The sequence below is a fragment of the Mus musculus genome, chromosome 19 (assembly GCF_000001635.26).
Source record: "Mus musculus strain C57BL/6J chromosome 19, GRCm38.p6 C57BL/6J".
NCBI classification, from domain to species: Eukaryota; Metazoa; Chordata; class Mammalia; order Rodentia; family Muridae; genus Mus; species Mus musculus.
The window spans coordinates 41,689,004-41,704,626 of NC_000085.6; the positions used below are offsets into that span (position 1 = coordinate 41,689,004).

The 15,623-nt window shown below is 50.6% G+C and overlaps 1 protein-coding gene and 1 long non-coding RNA gene across 5 annotated transcripts in view; one reads left to right on the forward strand and one right to left on the reverse strand.

The window, feature by feature from the left end:
* Positions 1 to 15,623, reverse strand: part of Slit1 (slit guidance ligand 1) — a 149,452-nt gene that overhangs the window by 91,180 nt on the left and 42,649 nt on the right. The window lies entirely within an intron of this gene.
* Positions 2,054 to 13,428, forward strand: Gm34116. Of its 2 annotated transcripts, none has more exons than XR_003952936.1 (5): positions 2,054 to 3,113; positions 5,685 to 5,772; positions 7,883 to 8,047; positions 8,755 to 8,913; positions 12,958 to 13,428. It is a non-coding gene; the product is annotated as a predicted gene, 34116 (long non-coding RNA). The 2 variants fall into 2 exon arrangements; XR_003952937.1 differs by having other exon boundaries at positions 8,760 to 8,913.

Genomic DNA, 15,623 nt, shown 5'->3' on the forward strand with positions numbered 1-15,623 from the left:
CCTTTAATACAGTCTCTCACGCTGTGATGACTCCCCCCAACCGTTAAATTATTTTGTTGCTACTTCATAACTGTAATTTTGCTACTGTTAGGAATTGCAATGTAAATATCTGATAGGCAGGTGGTCTTGGGCGACCCCTGTGAAAGGATCATTCAACGACCCACAGGTTGAGAACTGCTGCCCTACACAGCCCCACATACAGAGCCACAAGCTTTATGTCCATGGTCATAGTTAATCCTTATATCAACCAATGAAGTTCTGGTTCCATTTCACAGTAGCGAAAACAGGTTCAGAGAGGTTAAGAAATTGCCTAGAATTGCACAGCTGGTAAGGACAGGACCAGAGTTCTCACAGAACTGATCAATAGTATGCCAGCCCCAACTTCAGGCACCTATAGCCCCCCCCCAAAAACCTCTCTCTCTACCCCTCCCTACCATCAGTTCAATGTGACTTTGGGGGAAGGGCGTGAGTTACAGAATCTCCATCAACAAAGGTTGAGGACGCCCTAGGAACTTGGTCCCCTGCTGTCCAGTGTGTCAAGCAGGGTTCTACAACTCAGTGGAAAAGAAGGTAGGCCTAGGGGGAGGGGCTGCTACCAAGCACACAAGGCTCACTGCCTGCTTCAACTTCGGCTGCCAGACTGTGTATTTCAGGAAGCCCGCATCCTGACCGCAGTCTGTGCCCTCCTAACGCAAATCCACCGACTCCAGATGCAAAGACACTCGAGGTAGAGAGATGAGCCTGACACCCAGGGTCTCACCTCCGTTCATTCAGCAGGCAGCTCTGAGCATCTCTGTGACAGAGTCAGCATCCCTCTGCTTCTGCCTCTGCCTCAGTGATGCTGCGGTGAATGGTACCACCTCGCCATTTTGCCTGACGCTGGACAGGAGGTGCTGAAGTGGTAGCATTGTCTGGGCTCAAGTCTCCATCAGACTGAGATGAAGGCTCTGTCAGCCACTGGATTCTGACCCTTATCCCATGCCTGTCACCCCTTCAGGGATGCTATCATCTCCCCTTCCCTCAAAGGAGGGCTCAGTCCATTTGGCCTACACTGTTACCACTGCGTGTGGCACGCTGCCTGGCAGCCTCTCTGGCCACATCAGCTTGGGTCCGGCCTGGAAATGGCACCCGCACACACTTCTCTCTGGCTGGCAGTTGGCCTTGCTTTGCTCTCACCTTCTGTGGACCCCATTCATCACTCCCGGGCTTCCTTTGGCTTCTGAAAATTAATTATCAGTGATTTGTTAAGTTCATTAGTTCTGCCTCTCAAAGGCATGGAAGGCCCGCCATCTGGACGTGCGTTTTCATTTCCATGTGTGCTGTTTTGTAATTACACAGTAAGCCTTGTGGACCTGCAAAACCATGCCAAAGACACTCGGCTCACCCCTCCTCTCTAGACCCGAAGTCTCCCCACCAGTATGTGTGGGTTTGTCCCCAAGGACCTCAATCACATGCAAATTCCACTGGCTTCCCCTTCCTGGGGCTTACAATGCTCCCTGAGAGCCAATGCCTGGGTAGATGCTGGCCAAGCCCATCTCTTATTTAAGCCTTCAGCGGCTCTATGAGGTCATTATTATCTACCCAGTCTGCAGAGGCAGAAACTGAAGCTCATACAGGGAAGAAACTTGTCTAAAATCATAAAGCAATGTCAGGAACACAGCAAGATTTGTACCTAAGTCGCAAGTGCCCACCAGAAATCCTCAGGCAGCGTACATTGAGCTGTAGCAAGGTCTCCATGATGGAGCGCTCCAAGTTTGGGTCTTATTCAACTTCCATTTCCTGTCTGGCCCTAGAGATTCAAGTAGACCCCAGAGCTGTCCTGCCTGCTCAGTACGTGGAAGTTAGCTATTTGACGACTGATAGATACCTAGATTGTCACTCCTAACCCCAAGAGATGTCTCCCAAGGCAGGTGCCTACAGGATTTACCACATTCACGTTGTCAGGTGACAGTTGATACAGTGATTGAACCATTGCTAAAGGTCACATGTTTAGGAAGCGTTGAGGTTGAGGGCATCAAGGGGCACAGTGGAGGGACATCAAGGGACATATAGTGGAGTGACATCATTTAATTCAGAAATGGATGAAAGAAGTATTTATGCTTCAACTGAGACTCACAGGACAAAGAAATGGCCCAGAGGAGGCTAATGTGTGTGTGTGTGTGTGTGTGTGTGTGTGTGTGTGTGTGTGTGTGTAAGACACGAGAGCTCGTGCAAAACTAGAACTGGGCACAAAGATACACAAGGAACTCAGAGACATTGATGTCTCTGGACATTCTCAAAGCCACTAGCTCCACTGTTTGCTAACAATGACCTCATAGTGTCCTTGCCTACACGAAGCTCCAGCTGAGGAGGGCAGTCCTAGAGCAGCCCGACTCGGCTTCCTTGGACCATCTCCGAGTCTCTGCTGACCATTGCTAACATTTGTCACTTGGCACTGTGGACCAGGAGGATAAGGGACTTAGGCAGCATCCTGACTACACCCACTCACCATGACCTGTTCCAGACACACCGTGAGGGATCCGTACTTCTGTGGAGGCAGCAGCCAGCAAATGAAATGCAAGTCATTGAGGCTAAAGGCAAAGACCCAGAGCCAGGTTCCAGCCAGAGATCCCTGTCGCATGGTGTCAGGCAGGATGGAACCCAGAGGGTCTCAGGACCTCTGCCAGCAGATTCTGATTGTTGCCTCCCAAATCAACAGAATGCCTTTCATACAAGCAGACTCCGGGGAGAGCGATGCAGACTCTCAGCAAAGCTCCATCCACCTCAACAGACCTCAGGAGGCATCAGCAGGGCCTGGCTTCCCTCTGCTGCCCTCGGGCATAGTTGGCTCCCTAATGACTACACACAACCTTTATCAATTTTTAAACACTCTAAACAGAAAGGCGTGATACTCACAGAAGCTTTTGTCGCGAGAGAGCTTAAGTGACACACACCCAAGGCTCAATTATGAGCAGGCAGGGCAGGGCAGGGGAGGCCTGGGATATCTGTGGCTATTCTGGAGTTTGTGCCTTTGGAGGACAAGGCTCCAGGAATGGGGGTCTGTCAGCCTGGTTCCTTCCTCAGGCCTTGCTGTTCCAAGATCAAGGACTTCATGTGTTCCTAGTGATCCACAGGTACAAAGTATGTCTGCTGGATTTCTTGGGTGGGAAGGGCTTGGGAGGGACTGTTCCAATAATGGAAAACTTCTATTTACATCCCACAATGTCTCAGAGATAAACAAGCCCAGGAACATTTTTTGTTTTTTGGCTGGTGTGTGTGTGTGTGTGTGTGTGTGTGTGTGTGTGTGTGTTTGGGCACATGTGTGGGCACACACTTGAGGGCTAGGGTTGCTATTAGGAATCTTCAATCCCTTTTTTATTTTCAATGAGACAGTGAAACGCAGAGTTCACCAATATGGCTAACCTTGCTAACAAACTGAGCCATCTCGCCAGCCCTGTGACCTGGAAGTACTTTCAATAGCAAGTTGCAACCCAAGAGGCCTGAGCTTTGGAGATGTTTTCAGTGGCATCTCCCTCATTCTACTCGGCATTATTGGTATTCCCAGCATAAGGCCCTTCACCTCTCAGGAGCACCAGGCCTGTCCTTTCCGGCCTGTGGAGTGAGCATATAGAAAGATCACTAGAGAAGGAGTGACAGAGGTGGGTTCTAGTCCCGGCTCTACCACTTACCTCCTGTGTGACCTAAGATCACTGGCTCACCCTCTCTGAGCTTCAGAAAGAGATGACATAGAAAAAATGAGTATCTAAATGGGCAGAGGGACCAAAAAGGAACACAAATGTCCTTAAACACCTAACGGGGGGCGGGGGTGTTCACACTGTCTGGAATCCAACTTCCTGCCCAACAGTGGCCCATTAACATCTTCTCAGGCTTTTAGAGATTTCTTAAGTTGGTCATCAATCTGACGTTTATATAATGCTCCAGATTAGGTGGCTCCATCAGCCCTGCCCTGTAGTTTAGAAAGGAGAAAGGAGAAGAAGGCTATCCAACCATGCACCGTGAGTTAGGACAGCCTAAGAAGGCAAGATGCTTGGTGATACAGCATCCAGTCTCTGTAAGAGACCTGGATCCTCTCTGTGATCTGGTCAGACCTTGGTGTATAGAAGCAGCCTGGCATCCAGGATCCCCTCAGAAATCCTGTCCTCGGGTGCAGAGCTGAGCCCAGCAGGCTCTCTTAGTTCCTCCTCTGTGTGGAAGCCTGGCTCAGGTGGAGCGCATGACCACACCCTGGAAGTTTAAGGATCCTCCAGTGAGCAGAGATGACCCTAGCCAAATGAGGAAGCATAGAAGTGGACCCTGGGTGCCTAGGTCCAACTGTCATCGCTGTTCCCTCCCTGCTGGGACTCTCACTGTGTTGGCCTCGGTTTCTTCATCTGCAAAGTCAAGACTTGGGTTAGACCCTCTCAGGGATGTCCTAGTTCATTTCAGGTAGAAAGAGTGGTCCCTTAGAAATTCACACACAGAGCAATGGCTCAAGTCAGGTGCTGTTGCCCTCTTCCTCAGGAGGCCCTCAGAAAATCATACACAGCGGCGACGGCCTATTCCCACCTTTCCTGTCTTCCCACCTTTCCCGTGTTCAGGCTCTCTCCCCTCCATCTCTCGGGTGCAACAGTGACAGCCTGCCCTCCCCTCAAGGGAAAGCCTGAGCAGAGAGACCCAGGGGGGCTCTTTACCCCATCGGAGAAACAAACCTTTCGAGCAAATGTGTGTAATCACAAAGATGGGCCCAGCGGGAAAAGCACAACTGTTATCACTCACCTGGCATGCAGCCCTGCTCCCCGCCACCCCCTCCAATTGCTTTCCTCTTCAGTAGAGAGCTGGGCATATGTCCACAGAGGACACCCCACTCCCTCTCTCCTGCCTGCTCCTCCTTTCTCCAGGCCCAGGGCTAATATGGCCCTGCCTCATGCCCACAACACACATCATGTGTGTAGGATCCACAGAAAGGCACACCCAGAGCCCAGAGCCCAGAGCTTAAGCCCAGAGCCCAGGCTGGCGGCAGTTGCTAAGAGACAGAAGATGCCCAGCTGGAATCTGGAGGGAGGCTTCTCGCTTGTACAGAGGCAGGATGGAGAGGAAAGGCGAGGACAGGTTTGTAGTGATAAATGTCAGCCCCACCAGCTCCTGCCTGAGGGTGAGGAGCATTTGCTAGGGATTACATCCAGCAGCGGCTAATCTCTCCAGCCTTCTGACAGCAGGAAGAGCTATAAATCTCGTTTCTTCCCTGCCCCTGAAATATATGCCCTGAAACTAAGAGGGGGAAAAATCCCAAAAGAGAGGATAAAAGTTAGCCTTTTGTGAGACGCACCGCTGAGACGAAGGATGATCTGAGGGCCTGGGCTGCAGCCCTCATCATTCAATCCTGGCTTCTCTGCGGATGCGCGTGCCCTTGGGGACACAGGGAACCAATACAAGTTCCTTACAGGGTGTTGTGAGGATTGAGGTTAATAATTCCCTGGTGTACTAAGTGTAGCACCTGGTTCTCGGTCCCCACAGATGCCCATGTTCCCTGGCTGTGGGCAGTGGGCATGAACCAGGTGGCCGTGTGGCTTGTCCTGAAAAACGATGCACCAAAATGGCAGCACATGGCCTTGCACACCAGTCCTGGGAGCGGCTGACACTTGCTGAGGGAAAAGAGGGTCCCAGCGAGACCACCCACCATATCTCTGTCCTCCCTTTGTCCCAAGATCTCCATCGTCAGGACACGGCCTGCTGTCTTCACTCTGTCGCTAGCACACGGGTCCTGAGTGACATTATCTGCCCACGTCTTGTCAGGTATGAGGCAGGAAGTGTGGTCGTTCTGAGCTTACAATAGATAAAGCCTTCACTGCAGAAACAGACCCAGCTTCCATCTGTGCCCTGATAAATCCCTTGTTGGAGAAACCCGGACTCCTCCATGCCCTGCTCTGTGAGCATGGTTCCTGGATTCCAAGTGGGACACACAGAAGGAAGGTAACAGGCTTTCTTCACAGGGTCATATGTCAGTTGACAGAGACAGGAGTCAGGGTCAGAGGAAGGAGTCACTTGGGATAGTGCCCCAGTGGGCTGGGGAGGGACATTTCTAAGTCCTATAATAAGCATGGATGTATTTGTATAAAAAGTCTGGCACACGAAGAAGAAAATGTCTGGCACAGTCTGGCAGTTGGTTCCTCAGGACTTAAACACAGAATTGCCTTATGATCCAGCAATTTCACTTCTGGGTGTACACTCAAAGGAAAGGAAACAGACTCAAGGAGCCACTTGCTTGCCCGTGTCCATAGCAACAATTCACACCAATCAGAGGATGAACAAAACCCAGGCTCCACCCACCCATGACTGAATAGAAGACTATCTATCCTTTAAAACGAAGAAAATGCAGCAACAGGATACTAGAGGACATCAGAGCGAAGCAAACCAATAACCAAGGGACAACACTGCAGGTCTCCACTCGTTCGTTCACAGTGCCTAAAGTTGTCAAAATCATAGAGACGACAAGAAGCAGGTGGTGGTCGTCACCATGGGCTGGTGAAGGGAGACAGAGAGGTAATTCTCCTGCAGGTACAGGTACCTCAGGTCTGGGGAGATGAGTGTTCTGTGGATGGGCAGTGGGAAGCCGCCTGTGCCATTAGCTGCATCTTTGAAAGGCTCAGGATGGAGGAGCTGGGTGGAGCTCAGAGGCACAGCACTCTCATAGCATGAACGTATTGATACACACGATATACATACACGTGCAACTTGAAAAGGCTGAGATAATGGCCATTAGAAACATTGCAAAGCATCGTGAAGAGTGAATGTGGGTAAGATCTGAGATGGAAACTTCCAGAAGACTTCTGCATTATCTCTAGGCTGCCACCAGAGCCTCTCACTAAAGAGCCATCTGTGGTCTCCCCCCACCTTCTCCTGTGCTGTTCTTCTGTCTCCATACACTTGGGTGACCGGACGCTCTGTGAGCTTCTCTCAGAAGATTCTGGGAGTTCCCGTTTCCCAGGGATGTGGTACTTGGGAATTGGTTACGTCTAAAACCTTATCTCAAAGGAGACAGGGTTCCATGCTGGGTTCCACCCCCACATGGCCAAGACACCGAATCGGGTCGATGAGGACCAGAGCAAGGGCTGTAGAAACCCCTCCCTCCCCAGTCCGTACTTCCATCTACCCCTGTGGGCCTTCCACCTAAAGACAGCCTTTACTTTCCCGTGGCCACCCCTGGCCAGAGGAGCCGTTTGATGTCCTTTATAAAGCCTACCAACAGCTCTTATCAGTCTCTTATCCCAACATAGGCTGCCTGGAGAAGCTAATTCAAACCCATTCCACAGGGAACCAGAGGGTTTGGGGGGCCTGAGAGGATGTAACCGAGACCTTGCAGAAGGTCTGCCATGCTACCATGGACCAGCAGTTCCAGACATGCCAGTCCACGCTTCTGCCAACCATGATGGGTAGTCAATGCTGTATGCACCAGCTTACCTAAGTACTGTTATCACCCTGCCAGGAACCAGGTGCAATTGAGAGAGTCTGCCCTCTGGGAGATGTGACTTTTCCCAAGTCCTCAAATTCTCCAAGGGGTAGGGGGACAGAGGGAGAGCAGCCTTTCCAAGCGCGGAGTTTCTCGGGAGTCTCTCCTGTTCCATCTAAAACATGCTAGCCAATTTGTCACCACGTACTGTAACTTCCTGTTCCTCTCCAATGCGCAGTGTGTGAAGCAGGAACCACTGGCATCTTTAGATTCTGGGTGAGCACACTGAGGCAAAAAAGAGGGTAGGAAACGTGCTCGAGGTTGTACCATCTTGCAAATGGCAGAGCTGGGACCAGGACCCAGCACGGTCTCTTGCACATGCCTTTAATTGCCACATAAGACCGTATGGGAAGCTGTTTCTAATCATGTTTCTGTCCACCTTCCTCCAACTCTCAGGTTCCGGTGAAGCTCAAGGACTTGGCTTCAGTTAGCTCCGTGGCCGCAGGCTGCTTCCTCAGGCCTTAGACTGTCAAACTTGTTTCCCTCCAAGTTCGGGCTCCTGGCGCTATCAACTTAGGTGTCACTTTGCCAGCCTCAGCACCATGAACCCTGAAAGTGCAGGTGAGTCCAGTTTCCAGGCAAAACTGGTGAGGCTCTCTAGCAGCTTGGTTCCTGATCCCCCCCAACACCCCCCCCCCGCGCTGCTCAATATGATAAAAGCATTTTAATGTTGGAGACACTGCTTCTCCAGACACCACCACAGCTTCCACCCCTGTGAGTCCTCAGGGTCCTGTGAGCTTCAGGCCAGAGCTACACCATGACAGGCACCCCCTGTCATCATCTCACAGCTGAGCCAAGCTCCACTCTGACTCCATGCACATTAGTAACTCAATGGGCAGCCATTCATACCCACGATTTTCTGCTCCTCATTCGTCCCTGAAGCCTAAACTATGACTCACCAGACTCTAAAACATCCATGTCAATGTCCCTCATTGCATTTCCAAGCCCACATCCTCCCAGCCCCCAGCCCCCACCCCCCACCCCTGTTCATCATGGTACCTCCCACCACCTCCTGGATGCCCCTCGCCTCTAAGCCTGCCAGCGCCATCTGCCTGAGCACACTGGGAGTCCTGTGTCTCTGAGATGCTGAGCTCTGTTAAGCTGCCCAAGCCTCCAGCACCAGCTGGACCAGCACGCTCAGTTCCTCACCCACCCCCTTCCCGGCCTAAATTAAGATCTCCAGAGAACAGCCAGCTGCCTCGCAGAAGGAAGCAGATGAAAAGAGTGTCTTTGCTGGGCACAAAATGAGTCACCCTGTCTGCCTCCAGGACAGGTCCCTCAAGAGCTCAGAGGAGGAGCAAAGATAACCCACACAGCTCTGGGGTCAGAAAGTAAGTCCCATCGAGCCTGGAAATGGGTTGGACATGCACCATCACCTCCAAGAGCCACAGGGCAGAAGCCACCCCATGCCCAGCACAGATCAACAGGTACACAGTGTATACACAACCAGTGTAGGGACAGTGCTCAACCCATAGAAAGGAAGAGAGCTCTGACACATGTTACATACAGTGAGTGGCCCTGGAGAGGGTTGTGTGAAGGGGAGGAGGGAGGGGGAGGAGGGAGGGGAGGAAGGAAGGGATAGGAGGGATGAGGAGGAGGGAGGGGAAGAAGGAATGGATAGGAGAGAGGGGGAGGAGGGAGGGGAGAAGGGAGAGGGAGAAAGGGAGGAGGAGGGAGGGGAGGAGAGAGGGGGAATAGGGAGGGTGGGGGAGGGGAGGGACACTACTTGATTCCATTCATCTGTGGTCCCCAAAGTAGTCAGTTTACAGACAGCTGTTGCCAGGGGTGGAGGAAGGGAGGGTGGGGAGTTACTGCTTGATGGGTTGTGAAGTTCCAGTTTTATGAAGTGAAAATATTGTAGAGCTCTGTGGTGTAACAGTGTGAAGACACTCACCACTGCAGCTCTGTGCATTTTAAATGGCTCAGTCGGTAAAGTTTATTATACGTTATCACGATATAAAAATTCTAAAACGTAGTAAGAGAGGAGAGGGGGCTATTTTGCAAACCGTGGCATGGGTCTAGAAGCTCAGAGTCTTACTTGGTAGGCACTGTGCTGGAGGCTGAGAAGGAAGGCCCTATGCACTTCCTGGTCCAGCTAAAATGTGACCCCCAGCACCAGCCCAGGTTCTCTGAACCCCTCCCTTGAGGCTCAGCCCCCTGATGGCTCTGATCTGCCATCATCCTTGTTATAGTCAAATTAAAGGATTTTTTTTTTAAACTCTGACTGTGCCCTTAGGCTGCCTAACTGTGGAGCACCCTAGGGAGTGATTGAATTCTTCCTGGAGTCTCATTACCATGTGTCTAGAACACCTTCAACCCTAGCCTCCATTAGCCATCCTGAATTTTGGTCAGATCCAGGCTTCTGGTGCCCAGATATTGGGATGGCCTCACTTCCTGTTTCCTAAGAGGTGTGTTTGCTCTACTCCAGGGGCAGGGCCATTAGCCAGCCCCATCCCGTGCCCCTCAGCCCACCAGCCCCCGCCTACCTCCTCCCTCATCCCCTAGGTCCACACAGTCATTGGGAACCAGAACTGTGTGACAAATGACAGAGGAGGTCCTGGGGATACCATCTCATTCTACAGCCATTATTGTGCCTGACCTAAACCCAAATACCCAGGCCCCAGTCTCCAGGGCGACACCTGAAGGCCTGGTCTCCTGGCAACCAGGAACAATGGCCCCTGGGAAAAGCACACAGAGTTTGGGAAAGGGCAGCCTTTTCTCTGTGCCCCTGGGTAGGATGGGGGCTTTCCACCATGCAGGCAGGGTCTGGAGTAGACTGCAAGCCACTGATGAGGCACAGGAGCCCAGCCACCTCCTTCGTGTCATTGCCCCGTCCTGGCCCAGAGTTGCAGAAATCCCTCCACCTGGGGCTACATCAGCTGCCTCTTTACTGAATGAAGGTCTCCTTGCACTGACTCAAAGCCTCTCTTGTTCCTAACAGACATCCCTCCACCAAGCCTCAACTCAGTACTTTCTCCCCCAGGGCCGATTCAAGGAATACACTCTTCCAGTGGCATCTGTGGTCGCCTTTGGCCACTGTAATGCCACCCTGGTTGCCTTTGGTTCTCTGAGCAGGCGTCTCAGTTTGGTGATGTGGTTCTGGGGAAGAGGAGAGGGGACACAGGTTTCGGCCACTCTCTCACGGCCAGTCATGTTCTCACCGCAAGCTCTGGGACAAGTTATCACTCTGACTTCTGTACAACACCCCCCCCCCGCCATGAGTGGGGATGACAGCCTCTCCAAACTTGCTGGGAAGGTTAACTGAAACCATGTGCACCCCAGACCTCAGTGTGCAGAGCATCACTCTGCATTGCAGTAACATCTCCATCCTTGGCAAAGCCAAGACCAGACCAAGGAGGTCCCCAAGTTGGCCATGCCTTTCATCATACATCTTCACACTATGAAGGCCATGAAGGCTGAACTTCATGGGTGTGAGTCCCAGCTCCCGGGTCCCCATAAAGGACCCATGCATAGGGCTCAGCGGAGGTGACAGAACACTAACAGGCCACGAAGGCTGCTATTGGTGGGATGACTCCTGCCTACCTGCACGTAGAATTCTGTGGCTGTTCGGTACTGGGACTGACCCCAGGGCCTCAAAAACACTTAGCAATTACTCTCTCTCTCTCTCTCTCTCTAAGCCTCACCTATACCCCAGCTTTTTAAAATCTGCCCAAGGCCTGTGTATCTTTTTTTAAAAATACACAAGAAAATTTCTCAAACACACATTCACCGCATTTTTGAGCAACATTTGTTGTTTTTTAGTCTGAAACTCTGGGTTTCTCCCCATCACCAACCAGGGAGGAAGGAAAGAAGGGTTGTAGCTGGTATTCTAAAGATGAGACACTGGGTCACTGGAGACTCTCAAGGTCAAGGTCATAGAGAGAATGTCTCCCTGCTGAGAAGGATACAGGAGCTGAGGCTGAAAGGGGCAGATGGTACCCAGTCCAAAGGGACAAACCGAATTTAAAATCATTCACATGGACAATGGCCCAGCACAACGACTGCAGCCAGAAGGTGCCAGCGTGCCAAGGGTGCTGCAAAACAGGGGACAAAACTCAGCTGTCCCCAGTCTGACTTAGCAGGAAGCAGAGAGATAGAGGATGGCCCTTAAGAAGTCCCCTATGCTGAGTGCAGCCCTCCCAGCACCGTCGAAGCTCAGCTTCCGTGCTGACTGTGAAGAAGTGTATGTGCGCTCCCTCGTGTGCTCCCTCTGCTCCTGCTGACGCGGCACAGCCCCACACGAGTGACCGCCTGAAGTTCAAATAAAACTCTCCCACATCAGTAGCTTCTGATCCAAATTCTCTATCAGCTCAGGAAAGCTGAGACGGGGGGTCTTCCCTTCATCACTAAACCCCAAGATGTGGGTGAGGCAACTGTAGAAATAACTGGAAGTCTTGTTCCAAATGAAGCGTGAGGTCTGGGGATGCAGGAGAGGGGCAGAGCCCTTGCTGAGCATGTGCGAGACATTGGGTTCAATCCCCAGCACTGAAGATAAAAGGAGGAAAGAGGAGGGGAAGAAAAGACCTGGGGAGGAGGCACAGAGTGAGAGAGCAAGAGAGAATGAATGAGTGAATGAATGAATGAATGAATGAATGAATGAATGAATGAATGATGAGGCACTCTGTCCTGACTGGAAGGCTTGGAGCTCTGGAACCATCTTGCACATGCATCCAGGAGCCGGTACAACTGCTGCCTGACTCACCAGTCCTCACTCTGCTCTTGCTTAATAATTGCTTCTGAGCATGGCTGCTGGGCTTTTCTAGTCCACTCCACTTCTGCTGTGAACTCCTCTGATCTTACCCCTGAGGAAATAACGTTGGAGGCTCACAGTTCAGTACAAAGTCAGTGACTAGGCAAAGCAGCTGAAGACTTGGACCCAAAAGCCACCAATCACAGGTCTAAAAGCCTCTGTCCCGGAAGGAGACGGAGCATCCGAGGAAGCTGAATACCATGAGAGCTATCAAAGTTGAGGGCAGTGACCCGTGGCCTCAGAAACTGAGCCTGCAGACAGAATGTCCAGTGGGCAGAGGGAGCAGTAGAGGCCCTAGGCCTGTACCCTAAGCAGAGGGATCAAGGAGATGGCAGCAGGGCCAAGCAAGGAAGCAACCTGTGTCCCCACAGATGGGCACTAAAGCATCCACCTGCCTCCCAAAGCACTCACTGAGCCCAGACCTGGGGTGGTGGAGTGTTTGTTCCCAGCTGAAGCAGAGAATTCTAAAGGTTTTCCTATACCTAAAGAAGACAGGGCAGTTGGGTGGGCTCCAGGGGTGTTCCGGCACAACTCCCAAGTTCAAGAAAGGATTGGGGTAATGGGTAAGTTGGTACTGGAGTGGAACTAGTCTGGAACTCTCCATATAGCCTAAGCTATATGGTGAACTTATGATAGTCCTCCTATCTCCAGTCACCTAAGACTGAGACTACGAGTGCGAGCCGCCATCTCAATCTCCATATGCTCTCTCCTTACTTTAAAGATGTCTATGAATGGATCGAAGTCTTGGTGAAATCCATCCTTGGCTCTGTTAGCTGTCAAAGACCTCGGACTAGAGAGGTCATGAGAGCCAGGATAAAGCTGAGTGGATGCACACATAAACCAGATCCTGATGACTGACCATTGCAGCCACCAATCAGCATCCCTCAAGCTTCCTCAGGAAAGCCTCCGTGTGTAGCAGATGTTGATGAACACAGAGACCCCACAGCCGAACGAGGTGCAGAAAGAAGAGACTTTTTAGAACACTCAGCACCAAGTGGAGCATCTCTATTAAGCCGCCTCCTTCCAAGGCTCAGGCATCCGAGAAGAGGGGGCAGAGAATGTGAGGGACAGAGGTGATGAAGGTCTACAAGGAAATGGGGCCTTCATCCGGAGCAGAGGAAACTAAACAAAAAGCTTTAGGCTCTCCTCTCTCTATGTCTCTGTCTGCCTGTCTCTGTCTCTTTCTCTTTCTCTCTGTCTGTCTGTCTGTCTGTCTGTCTGTCTCTCTCTCTCTCTCTCTCTCTCTCTCTGTGTGTGTGTGTGTGTGTGTGTGTGTGTGTGTGTAAAACCCTTTAAATAAAAATAAAGACAAACCATTCCTCCTGGGCCTTTTACAGAGCACACCATGATTTGGTCCCCACAGCAAGGCTGCAAAATTAGAGAACTCTTTCCATTTAACAAGTCCCTAACGCCAGAGTGTGATGAGACGCACTGCACCGTGGAGCAGGCAGTGGGGCACAGGGGCTACTTCTCAACCTCTGTTCCCTATGGGTAAGAGATGACAGTAACAATGGGGACTGGGTTGGAGCAGATTGAGCTGGGGTAAGTCTTCCATGTTAGCGTCAAAGCAGATAACTGCCAAGCCCTTCCCCTCAACAAAGACTGATGCTGTGGGAGATGAGCCAGGCAGCCGGCATCCTTCCATTTGGACCTCAACCTAGTCACTCTGCAGCTAGATCAAATGGAGAGAAAAAGGACCCTTTGCTGATTTAGGTTCAGCCCTCTTGTCAGCACGGAAAAGCAGTTACTTTTACATTTTAATTTCTCTGAAAGTAATGCTTTCCAAGGCTGGGGTATCGCTCGGTTAGTAGAGTGCTTGTCTCGCAGGCACCGAGCCCTGGGTTCCATCCTCAGCATGGGTTAAAAGCAGCTGCCTGGAGGCAAAGGCAGGAGGGTCTGAAGTTCAAGGCCATCCTCATCTGCATTGAAGATGTGGATCTCCTGCATCCTCATCAGTTTGAAGCCAGCCTGGGCTACAGAACACTATGTCTCCAACTGATGATGATGGCGGGGGGGGGGAGGGGGGCGATGAGCATGGTGATGATGATGATGAGCAGGAGGGGGAAGAAAGGGGAGAAAGGAAGAGGAAATGAGGAGGGAAGAAGGGGGAAGCAGGGAAAAGAGGTTAATAATACAATGATTTCATCCTAGCGATGATTAAAAAGACAAAAAACAAAAGAAAACAAAACAAAAAAAAATAAGCCTTCCTGTAATCTCCAGTCAAGAACATAAGATCCATACTGGAACACTTTGGAAAGGGACATTTTGTGCCTCATTTTTCTGGTACTGAGAACAATCACAACATTTGATAGCCAGACTGAATTCCCACAGTCTTAGCCAGGCATTAAAGTTCCTTGGTTCTGTTTGTTAAAAAAAAAAAAGTAAATCCTAAAAATGTTTTTGAAAAAGTTTGCTCAGCATTAATAAAACTGGGTAACAGAAATTTAACTTCTCTCTCTATGTATGTATGTATGTGTGTATGTATGTATGTATGTATGTGTGTGTATACGTGTATACACACATACACATATATAATCTTCCATAACTAAACACCAGGAAAAACATAAGCTTAGTGTTTCTCAAACTGTCTTGTTGCCATCATCTTTGGGAACTGGGCTAGGATTATCAAACCCTTTAACCCTTCATCCAGATGAGAAAACTGAGCCTCTGGTTGGGACGATTGGCGAGTGATTGGCGAGCAAGCATAGGACCTGAGTGTGGGTCGCCAGAATGCAGGGAAAAGCCGAGTACTTTACTAAGTGTGGGAGCACACCTGCCACCCCAGGACTCCTACGGTGAGAGGGGAGGCATGCGGGAGTCCTAGAAGCTTAAGGACCAGAGAGCCTGACGTGCCAAGAGGGGAAGAAGAGACTGTGTTCCAGCAAGGTGAAAGGTTAAAAGTATGAAAGGAAAAGGGAAATGATATGAAGGATGCAGAAAGGGAAAAGAAGAAAGAAGATTGGAGGTATATATGCATGTGTGTGTGTGTGCACATGTGCATTTTTGTGTACATACACATACATACATACATACATACATACATACATACACACACACCTGTACATACACAAGAATACATATATACACACTTGTGTACATGCACACATACATACATGCATACACATAAACACAGGCATGTGTATGGGAAGGTCATAATGAAACCTCTTTCCTTTGTATCATCTTTAAAAACAGTAGAAAGCAAAGATGAATGGCAAAGACTCAGGTTCAAGGTTCTCCTCTGACCTCCATTCTTGAGCCATGGTGTACATACACACACAGACACACACACACCATATCTCCTTTCTAACACACACACACACACACACAGACTTTTAAAAGCAAAGAAAGCTGAGTTTGAGATTCTGCCCCAGGTTAAGCAGAGGAGCA